Source organism: Oncorhynchus mykiss, chromosome 18 (genome assembly GCF_057628025.1).
Source record: "Oncorhynchus mykiss isolate SJ-2025 chromosome 18, ASM5762802v1, whole genome shotgun sequence".
In the NCBI taxonomy this organism is placed as follows: Eukaryota; Metazoa; Chordata; class Actinopteri; order Salmoniformes; family Salmonidae; genus Oncorhynchus; species Oncorhynchus mykiss.
The window spans coordinates 22,587,501-22,602,034 of record NC_143039.1 but is presented as its reverse complement, the minus strand read 5'-3'; the positions used below and the strand labels follow the sequence as shown (position 1 = coordinate 22,602,034).

The window sequence follows — 14,534 nt, the reverse complement described above, 5'->3', positions numbered from 1 at the left end:
CTCTCCCTCCGCCAGCTCAACTCTCCTCCAGACCAGTCACAAAACACCACCGCTCTCCCTCCGCCAGCTCAACTCTCCTCCAGACCAGTCACAAAACACCTCCGCTCTCCCTCCGCCAGCTCAACTCTCCTCCAGACCAGTCACAAAACACCTTCGCTCTCCCTCCGCCCGCTCAACTCTCCTCCAGACCAGTCACAAAACACCACCGCTCTCCCTCTCGCGCTCAACTCTCCTCCAGACCAGTCACAAAACACCACCGCTCTCCCTCCGCCAGCTCAACTCTCCTCCAGACCAGTCACAAAACACCACCGCTCTCCCTCCGCCAGCTCAACTCTCCTCCAGACCAGTCACAAAACACCTTCGCTCTCCCTCCGCCCGCTCAACTCTCCTCCAGACCAGTCACAAAACACCACCGCTCTCCCTCCGCCAGCTCAACTCTCCTCCAGACCAGTCACAAAACACCTCTGCTCTCCCTCCGCCAGCTCAACTCTCCTCCAGACCAGTCACAAAACACCTCCGCTCTCCCTCCGCCAGCTCAACTCTCCTCTAGACCAGTCACAAAACACCTACGCTCTCCCTCCGCCAGCCACCGCTCTCCCTCCGCCAGCTCAACTCTCCTCCAGACCAGTCACAAAACACCTCCACTCTCCCTCCGCCAGCTCAACTCTCCTCCAGACCAGTCACAAAACACCTCCGCTCTCCCTCCGCCAGCTCAACTCTCCTCCAGACCAGTCACAAAACACCTCCGCTCTCCCTCCGCCAGCTCAACTCTCCTCTAGACCAGTCACAAAACACCTCCGCTCGGGACATGAAAGCAGAGCGAGACTCAAAGGAACTCTAGCCAGCTCCCCAGAGAGCCACTTTCCCAGGACTACAGCGTAACACATGGGAAACCTGCAGAACACAGTGTGGCTGGAGCGCTAACTACTTCTTATGTACTGAAGGACAGTAGCCTACCATATCAGCCGACACACTCATAGTTTGGTTACATGATATGCATTGATTTACGTCTGAAATGGCAATAGATTTTTTCATTGTTTTTTTCAAGTACCTCTTATTAGAAATCTACATGCAGATAATTACAACAAAGGACAGTGTAAGTAGTTACAATGTAAAACATCTTCCAGCTCCTCCATCATGTCTTTTGGCAGATGAAGACAAAGAGAACTTGTGTTTATTGATTTTGACACCTAAGACTATCTCAGAATGAGCTTTCCACCCAACAAGCCAAAACAGAACACAGTATCAATCAATCCATAACATCAGAGGACACAGTACAGCCAGCGCTCTTACCTGTTCAACGATGGAATTCTCTCACGTTCTTTCTCCTTCCCTCTCCTCTTCCCTCTTTCTCCTTCTCCCTCGTTCTCTCTCTCCCCTCTCTACTGTCTCTCTCCCTCCAGATACCAAATAGAGACACTCTCCCACTGTCTGCCCCCCCTCCGCTCAAAACAACAGGAGTAATCCCAAACGCGTGCCAGACCAGCTAGTCAGTGAATCTGTGCGTGTGCACAAGCACGAGCGTGTGTGTACGCACACACCTCTCAACTTCTCCAGGATCCACACTTAATGCCGCTGGCTTCTGTTCAATCCGTGTGCGGCCAACAAAGTTGAAAACACACTATATAAGGCCAAGGCTCCAGGCTCCTTCTGACTGCAGTACCCTAAACTAGAGAGAGCTCTGGATGCAGACTGGGACTAAAACCTACTGTTGTGTTCTGTTCTTCCCTCATGCCTACAGCTTGACCTTTACATAATCTATGTTATCTCCCTCTGGCTTTCTCTCTCTCTCTCTCTCTCTCTCTCTCTCTCTCTCTCTCTCTCTCTCTTGCTTTTTCTTCCCCCCTTTGGTTCTTCCGCTGTTGATGTACACGCATGCTTATGATGGAAAGAGGTGCTGTGTGTATGAAAAGCAGAACTTCCTTAACAGGATGGGGGGGGGGGGGGCTTGGAATGTGATTGACAGAACACTCTAAATCCCTCCTTCTTTCCTCATGTTAGAATCTGTTTCTGTCTCTCTTTCTCTCACTCTGTTTTTCTCTCTATTTCTCTCTTTCTCTCTCTGTCTCTCCACCTCCCTCTCTATTTCTACCTCTCTCTCTCTCTGTGTCTTTTCTCACTCTCTCGGTCTACCCTCTATCTCTCTTTCTATCTTTCTATCTATCATCACATTCTCAGCATACAGGTTAAACATGAGTTGGCAGGCTCAGAGCCAGTTCCACCCATAACTAGAGGTCGATCGATTAATCGGAATGGCCGAATTCAAGTTTCCATAACAATCGGAAATCGGAATTTTGGGGCGCCGATTTAGCTAATTTTGAATTATTATTATTATTTTTTTTTTTTTTATACCTCTATTTAACTAGGCAAGTCAGTTAAGAACACATTCTTATTTTCAATGACGGCCTAGGAACGGTGGGTTAACTGCCTACAGGGGCAGAACGACAGATTTTCACCTTGTCAGCTCGGGGGAGACAATCTTGCAACCTTACAGTTAACTAGTCCAACGCTCTAACCACCTGCCTCTCATTGCACTCCACGGGGAGCCTGCCTGTTAAGCGAATGCAGTAGAAGCCAAGGTAAGTTGCTAGCTAGCATTAAACTTACCTTATAAAAAACAATCAATCATAATCACTAGTTATCACATGGTTGATGATATTACTAGTTTATCTAGCGTGCCCTGCGTTGCATATAATCGATGCAACGCTGGGGGATTATTTAACAAAAGCGCATTTGCGAAAAAAGCACATTCGTTGGACGACTGTTCCTAACCATAAACACCAATGCCTTTCTTAAAATCAATACACAGAAGTATATATTTTTAAACCTGCATATTTAGCTAAAATAAATCCAGGTTAGCAGGCAATATTAACCAGGTGAAATTGTGTCACTTCTCTTGCGTTCATTGCACGCAGAGTCAGGATATATGCAACATTTTGGGCAGCCTGGCTCATTGCGAACTAATTTGCCAGAATTTTACGTAATTTTGACATAACATTGAAGGTTGTGCAATGTAACAGGAATATTTAGACTTAGGGAAGCCACCCGTTAGATAAAATACCGAACGGTTCCGTATTTCATTGAAATAATGAACGTTTTGTTTTCGAAATGATCGTTTCCGGATTCGACCATATTAATGACCAGAGGCTCGTATTTCTGTGTGTTATGTTATAATTAAGTCTATGATTTGATAGAGCAGTCTGACTGAGCGGTGGTAGGCTTGTAAAGCATTCATTCAAACAGCACTTTCGCGTTTTGCCAGCAGCTCTTCACAAGCACAGCGCTGTTTATGACTTCAAGCCTATCAGCCTAATGGCTGGTGTAACTGATGTAAAATGGCTAGCTAGTTAGCGCTAATAGCGTTTCAAACGTCACTCGCTCTGAGACTTGGAGTAGTTGTTCCCCTTGCTCTGCAAGGGCCGCGGCTGTTGTGGAGCGATGGGTAACGATGCTTCGGGTGTGGCTGTTGTCGATGTGTTCCTGGTTCGAGCCCAGGTAGGGGCGAGGAGAGGGACGGAAGCTATACTGTTACACTGGCAATACTATAGTGTCTATAAGAACATCCAATAGTCAAAGGTATATGAAATACAAATGGTATAGAGAGAAATAGTCCTATAAATACTATATTAACTACAACCTAAAACCTCTTACCTTGGAATATTGAAGTCTCATGTTAAAAGGAACCACCAATTTTCATATGTTCTCATGTTCTGAGCAAGGAACTTAAACGTTAGCTTTTTTACATGGCTCATATTGCACTTTTACTTCTCCAACACTTTGTTTTTGCATTATTTAAACCAAATTGAACATGTTTCATTATTTATTTGAGGCTAAATAGATTTTTATTGATGATTTTATTTGTATTGGTTTTTATTGATTTTTCTATTAAGTTAAAAGTGTTAATTCAGTATTGTTGTAATTGTCATTATTACAAAAACATTATTTTTTTTAAATTGGCCGATAATCGGTCGACCTCTACCCATGACCATGCTCTAGCTGGTTCTACAACACACAGTCAGTCCCAGGTGCAGTGTGTGTGTACATTCCTCTACATCTACACAGCACACTATAGATCTGAGAGAATTTATTATTCTATTTCAGGTTGGAAATCAGCGCTGTTGGTGTACAGGCAGGTAGATAACAGAATGTAATGTATAACACTGGGTGGCTGTTTGAATGTTTGAATAGAAAGAAGAGCTGGTTTTGTGTTATCCAAACATTCATGTGTTGTGAGCCACCTTTTCCAACGCTTTTTCAGTTTGTCTTGAGATAAAGCCAGATCAATACAACCAATGTTTCTAGCCAGGATCCAGTCTTAAGACGTATCTCAGCAGGAACGAACCACAAACCATAAATGGGAAATGATTTAGGATACTTGAGATGGTTTTCGTGTGCTTGCTGGTGCTTGATCTCCTGTGGGGTAGATTTAGATTTCATGCACTCTGGGTGAACTTGGTGCTTTCCCTCCAGACAAGCTGGGAGGGTAGATTATACCATCAGTCATCGGCCCTTTACCCGGCTATTAGCTCTGCCATACTGTCTGTCTGCTAGTCCAATCTATCTCCTGTATATCTCTGCCATACAGTCTGTCTGCTAGTCCAATCTATCTCCTGTATATCTCTGCCATACAGTCTGTCTGTAGTCCAATCTATCTCCTGTATATCTCTGTCATACAGTCTGTCTGCTAGTCCAATCTATCTCCTGTATATCTCTGCCATACAGTCTGTCTGCTAGTCCAATCTATCTCCTGTATATCTCTGCCATACAGTCTGTCTGCTAGTCCAATCGATCTCCTGTATATCTCTGTCAAACAGTCTGTCTGCTAGTCCAATCTATCTCCTGTATATCTCTGCAATACCATCTGTCTACTAGTCCAATCTATCTCCTGTATATCTCTGCAATACCATCTGTCTGCTAGTCCAATCTATCTCCTGTATATCTCTGCAATACCATCTGTCTGCTAGTCCAATCTATCTCCTGTATATCTCTGCCATACAGTCTGTCTGCTAGTCCAATCTATCTCCTGTATATCTCTGCAATACCATCTGTCTGCTAATCCAATCTATCTCCTGTATATCTCTGTCATACAGTCTGTCTGCTAGTCCAATCTATCTCCTGTATATCTCTGTCATACAGTCTGTCTGCTAGTCCAAATGATCTCCTGTATATCTCTGCCATACAGTCTGTCTGCTAGTCCAATCTATCTCCTGTATATCTCTGTCATACCGTCTGTCTGCTAGTCCAATCTATCTCCTGTATATCTCTGCCATACAGTCTGTCTGCTAGTCCAATCTATCTCCTGTATATCTCTGCCATACAGTCTGTCTGCTAGTCCAATCTATCTCCTGTATATCTCTGCCATACAGTCTGTCTGTAGTCCAATCTATCTCCTGTATATCTCTGTCATACAGTCTGTCTGCTAGTCCAATCTATCTCCTGTATATCTCTGCCATACAGTCTGTCTGCTAGTCCAATCTATCTCCTGTATATCTCTGCCATACAGTCTGTCTGCTAGTCCAATCGATCTCCTGTATATCTCTGTCAAACAGTCTGTCTGCTAGTCCAATCTATCTCCTGTATATCTCTGCAATACCATCTGTCTACTAGTCCAATCTATCTCCTGTATATCTCTGCAATACCATCTGTCTGCTAGTCCAATCTATCTCCTGTATATCTCTGCAATACCATCTGTCTGCTAGTCCAATCTATCTCCTGTATATCTCTGCCATACAGTCTGTCTGCTAGTCCAATCTATCTCCTGTATATCTCTGCAATACCATCTGTCTGCTAGTCCAATCTATCTCCTGTATATCTCTGTCATACAGTCTGTCTGCTAGTCCAATCTATCTCCTGTATATCTCTGTCATACAGTCTGTCTGCTAGTCCAAATGATCTCCTGTATATCTCTGCCATACAGTCTGTCTGCTAGTCCAATCTATCTCCTGTATATCTCTGTCATACCGTCTGTCTGCTAGTCCAATCTATCTCCTGTATATCTCTGCCATACAGTCTGTCTGCTAGTCCAATCTATCTCCTGTATATCTCTGTCAAACAGTCTGTCTGCTAGTCCAATCTATCTCCTGTATATCTCTGCCATACAGTCTGTATGCTAGTCCAAATTATCTCCTGTCTATCTCTGTCATACCATCTGTCTGCTAGTCCAATCTATCTCCTGTATATCTCTGCCATACAGTCCGTCTGCTAGTCCAATCTATCTCCTGTATATCTCTGCCATACCGTCTGTCTGCTAGTCCAATCTATCTACTGTATATCTCTGCCATAGTGTCTGTCTGCTAGTCCAATCTATCTCCTGTATATCTCTGTCATACCGTCTGTCTGCTAGTCCAATCTATCTCCTGTATATCTCTGTCATACCATCTGTCTGCTAGTCCAATCTATCTCCTGTATATCTCTGTCATACAGTCTATCTGCTAGTCCAATCTATCTCCTGTTTATCTCTGTCATACCGTCTATCTGCTAGTCCAATCTATCTCCTGTATATCTCTGTCATACCGGCTGTCTGCTAGTCCAATCTATCTCCTGTATCTTTCTCTCTTGCTTTCTTTCTCTCTCACTCTATCTCACTCCCCTCTTTCCTTCTCTCTCTACCATCTGTCTGCTAATGCAATCTATCTCCTGTATATCTATGCCAGTGAAGGCTGTTGCCATGGCGACACTGTGATGGCCCTTTGAAGTGGAGTGTTTGTGCCTGGGAAACAGAATGGCTTCTGTAGAGGCATGGAGTGTGTCCTCATCTCTCCTCTCTCTCTCTCTGTCTCGTTTTTCTTGCTATCTATCTTTCTCACTTTCTTTCTCACTCTATCTCTCTCCCCTCTTTTCCTCTCTCTCGCTTTCTTGTTCACTCTCACTATCTCCCTTCCATCTCTCTTTCTCTCCACCGCTATCTCTCATTCTACCTGACAACCCACCCCTTCACTCTCCTTCCCTCTCCAGTCAGTTTTAAAGGCCTTGGTCAAAAATGTCCATTAATGGGCCTCCCGGGTGGCGCAGTGGTTAAGGGCGCTGTACTGCAGAGCCAGCTGTGGCATCAGAGACTCTGGGTCCGCGCCCAGGCCCTGTCGTAACCGGCCACGACTGGGAGGTCCGTGGGGCGACGCACAATTGGCCTAGCGTCGTCAGGGTTAGGGAGGGCTTGGCCGGTAGGGATGTCCTTGTCGGGTGTTTCCTCCGACACATTGGTGCGGCTGGCTTCTGGGTTGGATGTGCGCTGTGTTAAGAAGCAGTGCGGCTAGGTTGGGTTGTGTATCGGAGGACGCATGACTTTCAACCTTCGTCTCTCCCGAGCCCGTACGGGAGTTGTAGCGATGAGACAAGATAGTAGCAACTAAAAAACAATTGGATACCACGAAATTGGGGAGAAAAAAATAAATAAAAATAAATAAATAAATAAAAATGTCCATTAATTACAATTCACATAATAATTCACATGTATTCTTTTCCTTGCAGGCTCAAATTAAGATCCTTCATGTGTATATTGTCAGACATTCTCAGACACAAACCGACAGAACAAAACAAGTCATTGACAAAGTCATTAAAGATTCCCTACATTTCGTGACTGCCCATTGAAGTGTTGTTTCTCTAAATTCTGCCTCTAATAAATCCATTTCTCCCTCCTCGATAGCCAATTATCTGCTCATCTTAATGTTATGGTTAGGCAAGCAGCAGATCAGTAATCCCGAGATGGATTTGTGGCCAACTTAAGATGAAACGCGACCGCCTGACTCGTCTTGTGAGGATTATTTCCAACTGCTGTTTTCTTGGAATGACAGAAGAACCTGACTGTTTCTAAAAGGAGAGGCAGCAGACGTGTGTGACTTTACAGTGGAATCTAATTCTAGATGCAGCAGAGTTGGTGTTTTGGTCTGGATAGAATCGTTCAGGCAATGTTCTGCAAAAATGACTACAATTCAATACTACTACAGTCACTATCAAAACCTTACAACTGAGAAGTCAACAAGTTATGCAGGTTTCAAGTGAACAGAAGGCAATCAGCAGTGTCCTAAACTTGTTATGAATCAAGTGCCATGTTGAGTATTTGTAGTGTTTTTGCCACTGTTTTTTTAACATCTCTGTATTTTAGTTGCTGTCAGAATGGATCCCTAGAGTGGCACTCGGAGAAACTAGAATCCCTTCGAGGGTTCTTAGAACTCATAACAATAGTGGAGTCGACTTCACAATTCCAAAACATCACCCTGCTCCATCTCTCACACTAACACAATGTGAAGGCCCAGTAACAGTCACAGTCACACACCCGGCCCGGGTCGGTCGGTTAGGTGGTCCACCCATGGACCACGGCCACAAGTCATTTCCTCCACGTCTCGTTATAAACCCCTGGACTGCATCCAACAACTGTCAGCATTGACGACTAGAGGAAGTTTGCAGACCTGATTACTGGAACACTGGGTTCTTTTCAGGCAGCAATGGTCTGCCAGTGTCTGATACGTAAACAGCTAGTGGTAACCGGTAATGAGCGCTAGCCTGTATACTGTGTCACTACTGTGTAGCCTGTGTAGTGGAAAGCAACAGCTCCATTTTCACAACATTTTCCAAGCTAAAAATAACTGGAAAACACAGGATGTGTGTGTCAATGAGATCAACTGTTTTACTATGATAATATCTCAAAGCATATCATCAAGACTGAGCACAAAAACAGCATGTTTTGAGAGTAAGACTGAGGAGTGCGTTTGGGGTGAGTGGAGACGACAGCTTCAGGGTCTGGTTGGAAAGCGAGCCAGAGACATGGCCAAAACCTACCCCCCCCCCCCCCCCTCTTTCTCTTTTCTCTCTTCTCTCCCTCCTCCCCCTTTCCCTCCCTTAACCCTCAACGCCAAACCAATTCTGGCGACTCCAACCCAAGATCCCACAGCACGACAGCAGCATTCCAGAAAGCTTTTCTGTGACAGCACAGTAATAGAGTAGTTAGGGAACGGCAGAGGGAATGGGGTTCAGAAGCAGCAGGAGCAGAGACAGCTGGAAATCCATTCTGAGACGTGGGAAACCCACTAGGTTTCAGTATAGCTGAGGGCACACTGTCCATCACTCTGTCCATCACACTGTCCATCACTCTGTCCATCACACTGTCCATCACACTGTCCATCACACTGACCATCACACTGTCCATCACTCTGTCCATCACACTGTCCATCACACTGTCCATCACACTGTTCATCACACTGTTCATCACACTGTCCATCACACTGTCCATCACTCTGTCCATCACACTGTTCATCACACTGTTCATCACACTGTTCATCACACTGTCCATCACACTGTTCATCACACTGTCCATCACACTGTCCATCACTCTGTCCATCACTCTGTCCATCACACTGTTCATCACACTGTCCATCACACTGTTCATCACACTGTCCATCACTCTGTCCATCACACTGTCCATCACACTGTTCATCACACTGTCCATCACTCTGTCCATCACACTGTCCATCACACTGTCCATCACACTGTTCATCACACTGTCCATCACACTGTCCATCACACTGTCCATCAAACCTATTGTTGACTGGTCATGACTCATACAACCACAGTGACTTCTGTATCACAATACTATCCATACTAGGATACTACGTAACATGCATGGCCAATACACTACTTCCTGTTACGTTAGTGTAGAGGTATGGCTAGTGTTTTAGTAGCTGTGAGACAGCTCAGGGCTAGGTTAGTAGGACATACAGTCCAGCTGTGTTTGCTGTCACGCCGTACAGAAGACACATAGTTGGCACTTTCCCCCCTCTCTGCTTTGGAGCAGAGTCTCCCATTCCCAAATGATGGGGTCAGGGCCCACTGGTAGTCTGAAACCATGTTCTCTTAGCTATGTGGTTCCCAACATGTTTTGCTTACTATTGCACCAATTGAATTTTGCTGAGCACCCCCCCCCCCCCCCCCCCATGTGCATTTTACCAGAAGACCTAACAGTCTCATGAGTCTTATCAAGTAGCCCCTGTGGACAGGCCAAGACCTCCAGAGGTCCTAGTACCCCTGTGGACAGGCCAAGACCTCCAGAGGTCCTAGTACCCCTGTGGACAGGCCAAGACCTCCAGAGGTCCTAGTACCCCTGTGGACAGGCCAAGACCTCCAGAGTTCCTAGTACCCCTGTGGACAGGCCTAGACCCCCAGAGGTCCTAGTACTCCTGTGGACAGGCCAAGACCTCCAGAGGTCCTAGTACCCCTGTGGACAGGCCAAGACCTCCAGAGGTCCTAGTACCCCTGTGGACAGGCCAAGACCCCCAGAGGTCCTAGTACCCCTGTGGACAGGCCAAGACCTCCAGAGGTCCTAGTACCCCTGTGGACAGGCCAAGACCTCCAGAGGTCCTAGTACCCATGTGGACAGGCCAAGACCCCCAGAGGTTCTAGTACCCCTGTGGACAGGCCAAGACCCCCAGAGGTCCTAGTACCCCTGTGGACAGGCCAAGACCTCCAGAGGTCCTAGTACCACTGTGGACAGGCCAAGACCTCCAGAGGTCCTAGTACCACTGTGGACAGGCCAAGACCTCCAGAGGTCCTAGTACCCCTGTGGACAGGCCAAGACCCCCAGAGGTTCTAGTACCCCTGTGGACAGGCCAAGACCTCCAGAGGTCCTAGTTGGTTGGGAACCACTGTCTTAACTCATAGCTTAGGAATGGGTTGCGGTTTGAAACATGTTTTTTGAATTTGTTGGTGGGTCACATGATAATTCACAGGGCTAAAAGTTGTGGGCCACAAAGCCAACATAGGAGAGAGGCCCCAAGATGTGACCGCCTTTTTGGGGCCGTGCACAGCTACTGTCTCCAAGCCTTTCAGCTTCATCTCCAGCTCTGTAAAACCCCCGGACCACAACATAACACAATCCAGACCAACCACCTACACATCGACAACCACAGCAAACACCGAAGGGTCACTACAGTTCCTCTGTCTATAGCAGCAGAACAACACAGCCCTCACCCCCAAAACATGAACGAGCAGGAACGAGTCACTACGACCGAAACCAGAGCGCCTTTGCGGTTTCAACAACATAGATCAATGGATGGACAGTCGGTTGGTTTGTGTTTAAAGGCAAAGGAAAACATATTCATCCAAGTTATAACTATGCGGGGATAGCATGACGATTAGCCCCTGTCTGCCTGTCAGCACTGTAGCTAGAGGGTATCTACTGGGTTATGTCTGTGGAATGTTCAGATGTTGTGTTCTGGTACATCTCTCTTAAACTGAGGGACATGCAGCAGCTCTTCATTGCTTTTCTATTTCCGTTCGAAGTTAGAGGAATGTTGCAGAGATGTTACAGCAATGTTGTGAAACGAGAGCGAGATAACGTTGTTGTGAAATGAGGAGAATGTAAATGAAAGCCGTAGTCTCGGGACACTGTGTGTATACATCAAGATAGAAGAAATGCTGAAGATTAGCATAAGCACTCCCCAAGTCTTCCTGATCACAGAAAGCCTCGTATGACATGTTTACAGTACAAGGTCAACACCGAGTCAGCTAAAGAAAGCATGGCCATCGGCCTTAGTCCACAGTCATGTTTGCATTAAGGCTATTTGCTTCTCCGTGGTTTATGGTCTGAGACGATGAACGCGCCATCACAACATTGTGTTTCATTTATTTTCATCTAGCGGTCATTTCAGCGGATTAAGCTAACATAAATGTTTTGCCTTAGCTAAGCCAACACAGGGATAAAGGCAGTAACAGAATTAAAGGGATAAAGTCTGTCCAAGGGACTGTAATTGTTGATGAAATCCACCGTGCTCAAACACTCAGTTCTTTCCAAGATCTATGATTAGAATCTGTTTGGCTCCGGTTAGTTAGCTAAAGGACTCTACTGATTTCAGCATCTCTCTTTTAAACAGTCTATCTTTATCTCCTTCTTTTTTCTCTCTCCATTTGTCTTTCTCCCTCTCTTCTTCTCTCCTTCTCACTCTCACCCTTGTTTCTCTCTCTTCTGCTATCTCTCTCTCTCGCTTTCTCTTTCTCTCTCTCTCTCTTTCTCCCTCTCTTCTTCTCTCCTTCTCACTCTCACCCTTGTTTCTCTCTCTTCTGCTCTCTCTCTCTCTCTCTCTCTCTCTTCTTCTCTCCTTCTCACTCTCACCCTTGTTTCTCTCTCTTCTGCTCTCTCTCTCTCTCTCTCTATTTCTCTCTTTCATTCTCTCTCTATCTCTCTCTCTCTCTATTTCTCTCTTTCTCTCTCTTTTGCACTCTCTCTATATATTTCTCTCTTTTTCTCTCTTTTGCGCTCTCTATCTCTCTCTCTCTCCCTCTCACTATTCTTGTCTCTCTCTCTCTCCCACAATGTTTCTCTCTCTCACGTTCTCTCTCTTTCCTCTTACTGTGATATAGTATGGCTATTTTCTTCAGGGACAAAGTCATCTCAGAGATTCAATGTTACCCATTAACCTAACATTAACAGCCAGCCAACCTTCGCCTGTGAGTCTCTCACTGCAGCCTCTACAGGATACATAGTTCAGTTCGGCAAGCAAGCAACTTGCTGTAAAGATAACGACTATGCAGAGCACTGCTCTAAGCTCAGTTTTAAATTGTCCCTTCTAATTGTTAAGGTTATGATCATGAGGACGGTATGCTGATCCCAGATCTGTGTCTTCAAAGTGTTCTCCTATGGGGACAGCCGAAGACACCTTATTGATTCTAGATATCGGCTGTTTTTCTAAGAGTGTATGCAGAGGTCCTACACAGGGATCATTAGTCCCAACCTGTAATTAGGACTATGAACACATTGTGAGTTTGTCTTCACAAACAAACCCTTGAATTACTCCGTAGAACATACTATTATTGTTATTAAGATTTGGCACCATATAATCTTTGATTTTAGGATGAACTTTCCCACTCAGGTGATACTGCAATGTGGGTGTATTAAAAAGCTGACAGTCTATTGATAAAAATTCTTTATATCTATTTCCTACTTCAACAATACAACCATAAAAAAAAATCAAACGAAATAAGGACATGAATGATTCCAGATTTCACTGACTGTTGTCCTTCTTTCTTTGACTCAATGCCTCATTGATCTAATTTTCTTCAGGATGTTTGAGGAATACAAAACTCTGGTTTCTGTAGTAACCCTTCGATAAATAAACAGACTGATTCATTTGTGGTATAGTTTCTGAAGGGAGATTTGGACGAGGGGTGGGAACCCTTGCGTGTGTCGCAACCTCTCGTTAACAGGAGGTAAGGAGGGACGGAGGTGAGGGGGAGAGAGGACAGGGGGGTACGGAGGTGAGGGGGAGGGAAGACAGGGGGGTACGGAGGTGAGGGGGAGGGAAGACAGGGGGTACGGAGGTGAGGTGAGGGGGAGGGAAGACAGGGGGGGTACGGAGGTGAGGGGGAGGGAAGACAGGGGGTACGGAGGTGAGGTGAGGGGGAGGGAAGACAGGGGGGTACGGAGGTGAGGGGGAGAGAGGACAGGGGGGTACGGAGGTGAGGGGGAGGGAGGACAGGGGGGTACAGAGGTGAGGGGGAGGGAAGACAGGGGGGTACGGAGGTGAGGGGGAGGGAAGACAGGGGGGTACGGAGGTGAGGGGGAGGGAAGACAGGGGGTACGGAGGTGAGGTGAGGGGGAGGGAAGACAGGGGGGTACGGAGGTGAGGTGAGGGGGAGGGAAGACAGGGGGGTACGGAGGTGAGGGGGAGGGAGGACGGGGGTACGGAGGTGAGGGGGAGGGAGGACGGGGGTACGGAGGTGAGGGGGAGAGAGGACGGGGGTACGGAGGTGAGGGGGAGGGAGGACGGGGGTACGGAGGTGAGGGGGAGGGAGGACAGGGGGGTACGGAGGTGAGGGGGAGGGAGGACAGGGGGGTACAGATGTGAGGGGGAGGGAGGACAGGGGGGTACGGAGGTGAGGGGGAGGGAAGACAGGGGGGTACGGAGGTGAGGGGGAGGGAAGACAGGGGGTACGGAGGTGAGGTGAGGGGGAGGGAAGACAGGGGGGTACGGAGGTGAGGTGGGGGGGAGGGAAGACAGGGGGGTACGGAGGTGAGGTGAGGGGGAGGGAAGACAGGGGGGTACGGAGGTGAGGGGGAGGGAAGACAGGGGGGTACGGAGGTGAGGTGAGGGGGAGGGAAGACAGGGGGGTACGGAGGTGAGGTGAGGGGGAGGGAAGACAGGGGGGTACGGAGGTGAGGGGGAGGGCAGACAGGGGGGTACGGAGGTGAGGTGAGGGGGAGGGAAGACAGGGGGGTACGGAGGTGAGGTGAGGGGGAGGGAAGACAGGGGGGTACGGAGGTGAGGTGAGGGGGAGGGAAGACAGGGGAGTACGGAGGTGAGGGGGAGGGAAGACAGGGGTGTACGGAGGTGAGGGGGAGGGAGGACAGTGGGGTACGGAGGTGAGGTGAGGGGGAGGGAAGACAGGGGGGTACGGAGGTGAGGGGGAGGGAAGACAGGGGGGTATGGAGGTGAGGTGAGGGGGAGGGAAGACAGGGGGGTACGGAGGTGAGGTGAGGGGGAGGGAAGACAGTGGGGTACGGAGGTGAGGGGGAGAGAGGACAGGGGGGTACGGAGGTGAGGTGAGGG

The 14,534-nt window shown here is 47.4% G+C and overlaps 1 protein-coding gene across 39 annotated transcripts in view; it reads right to left on the bottom strand.

Annotated features, from left to right (window-relative positions):
• The window catches only part of LOC110495438 (tensin-1), a 244,205-nt gene that overhangs the window by 87,612 nt on the left and 142,059 nt on the right, over positions 1-14,534 (bottom strand). For 7 of the 39 annotated variants that reach the window (XM_090207810.1, XM_090207814.1, XM_090207816.1 and 4 more), the window contains exon 1: positions 1,294-1,933. The exons of 26 other annotated variants lie outside the window; for them this stretch is intronic. The gene's annotated coding sequence lies outside the window, so the exon portion shown is untranslated. Of the gene's footprint in view, positions 1-1,293; positions 1,934-14,534 lie in introns of those variants that run through there. 6 more of the 39 variants (XM_090207807.1, XM_090207813.1, XM_090207815.1 and 3 more) reach the window with 2 other exon arrangements.